Raw genomic sequence first — 2,500 nt, forward strand, 5'->3', positions numbered from 1 at the left:
TATGGATGAAGGTCATTTTAATTACATTATCATTAAAATAACCGTCAAAGAAGAAGAATATAAGAAGAACACAAACCACTTTACTGAGACTGACACACTGAGGCCATTCCTCCTCCGCTGAGATACAGAAAGAGGTCACGCCTCCTTTACTGAGACTGACATATTGGCGTACCTCCTTCACAGAGGTTAAGCCTTTTTTATAGGTCACAGATCCTTCCCTGAGAGTCTTCCCCATAGGCCACGCCTTCTTCCCCATAGGCCACGCCTTCTTCCCCATAGGCCATGCCTTCTTCCCCATAGGCCATGCCTTCCCTCCATAGGCCACGCCTTCTTCCCCCTTCCTAGAGGCCACGCCTTCTTCACCATAGGCCACGCCTTCTTCCCCAGAGGCCACGCCTTCTTCCCCGAGGCCATGCCTTCTTCCCCGAGGCCATGCCTTCTTCCCCGAGGCCATGCCTTCTTCCCCGAGGCCATGCCTTCTTCCCCAGAGGCCATGCCTTCTTCCCCAGAGGCCACGCCTTCTTCCTCAAGGCCATGCCTTCTTCCTAGAGGCCACGCCTTCTTCCCCAGAGGCCATGCCTTCTTCCCCAGAGGCCACGCCTTCTTCCCCGAGGCCCTGCCTTCTTCCCCATAGTCCACGCTTTTGTCCCCATAGGCCGTGCCTTCTTCCCCATAGCCCACGCTTTTGTCCCCATAGGCCACGCCTTTGTCCCCATAGGCCACGCCTTTTTCCCAGAGACTGACACAGAGGCCGGATCTGCTCTTTATGTTAATAGAGGTGTTTTTCCTGCTGAGAGATTCCTAAACAATAATTAAAACCACACAATGTCGGCTCACATCTGTACAACTTACTCTCCTTGATTAATATCTTTAAACAGTAAAGTGACAGATCTGCAGCGTGTGCAGCTTTTTTTCATTAGAGTCTGTCACCGTCGCTGAAAGAAGCCGTACCTGAAACGCTTCACGGTGAGCCGTCTGTTCGAGTCCAGAATATCTGACTGAGATTTAACCAGCGGACCGCGATGGCTATAAATAAACACGCAGCGTAAGCAGCTGAAGGAGAGACATTTCTGCACGATCTGTAGGAAAGTCCACAGTGGCTTCCAGTTAATATCATGGTGTCATATTATACTTAATAAACAAGACATTATCCTTCTTTATTAATATAATACAGACAAATCTTTCCCTACACAGTTTACACAGTCAGTCTGTCCAGATTTAACTTACACGTCACGTCACGTCACGTCTGTACAAGAGCGTCATCATTCACGAAAGGATCGTGTCAGCGAATAAAGAGGGTTTTGTTTAGTTTTGTGTTTTTGTCAGGTGACTGAAATAAAAGTATTGAATTTGTTTTCTTGGGAGTAAAAGAGTCAAACACCACACAAGCAGATTGTTTATGTATCCTTTAATCTGCCCCAGACAGTAAGCCACAGTTACCCCTGTACCTGATTCATCACTCATGAGGACAGTCTCAGACATTTAGGAATAAGACAAAGACAGTGCACGTGTTAGGATAATGATCAAAGAACAAAGACACGTTTGGAGCGGAGGTATATTTAAAGTGATTAGGATGAAAGAGTGTGTGTGTGTGTGTGTGTGTGTATATATATATTTAACTATACTGTGTTTGACAGTGATGTGTCTCAATTGACAGTGAATTTGTGGGATCATGCTTGTAGGATGATGATGATGATGATGTTGATGTGTTTGGGACAACAACCATGTGTTCAGTGTGACAATGCATTTATGATGAAGATGATGATGATGAGGATGTGTTTGGGACAACAACCATGTGTTCAGTGTGACAATGCATTTATGATGAAGATGATGATGATGAGGATGTGTTTGGGACAACAACCATGTGTTCAGTGTGACAATGATGCATTTATGATGAAGATGATGATGATGAGGATGTGTTTGGGACAACAAGCATGTGTTCAGTGTGACAATGATGCATTTATGATGAAGATGATGATGATGTGTTTGGGACAACAACCATGTGTTCAGTGTGACGATGCATTTATGATGATGATGATGATGATGATGATGATGATGATGAGGATGTGTTTGGGACAACAACCATGTGTTCAGTGTGACGATGCATTTATGATGATGATGATGATGATGATGATGATGAGGATGTGTTTGGGACAACAACCATGTGTTCAGTGTGACGATGCATTTATGATGAAGATGATGATGAGGATGTTTGGGACTACAACCATGTGTTCAGTGTGACGATGCATTTATGATGAAGATGATGATGAGGATGTTTGGGACTACAACCATGTGTTCAGTGTGACGATGCATTGATGATGATGATGATGATGATGATGATGATGATGATGATGTTGTTGATGTGTTTGGGACAACAACCATGTGTTCAGTGTGACGATGCATTTATGATGAAGATGATGATGATGATGATGAGGATGTTTGGGACTACAACCATGTGTTCAGTGTGACGATGCATTGATGATGATGATGATGATGATGA

The 2,500-nt window shown here is 44.3% G+C and overlaps 1 protein-coding gene across 4 annotated transcripts in view; it reads left to right on the forward strand.

Moving 5' to 3' along the window:
- phkb (phosphorylase kinase, beta) overlaps positions 1-2,500 on the forward strand; it is an 80,705-nt gene that overhangs the window by 20,747 nt on the left and 57,458 nt on the right. The gene's annotated exons all lie outside the window — the stretch shown is intronic.

Source organism: Tachysurus vachellii, chromosome 23, assembly GCF_030014155.1.
Source record: "Tachysurus vachellii isolate PV-2020 chromosome 23, HZAU_Pvac_v1, whole genome shotgun sequence".
Lineage (NCBI taxonomy): Eukaryota > Metazoa > Chordata > Actinopteri > Siluriformes > Bagridae > Tachysurus > Tachysurus vachellii.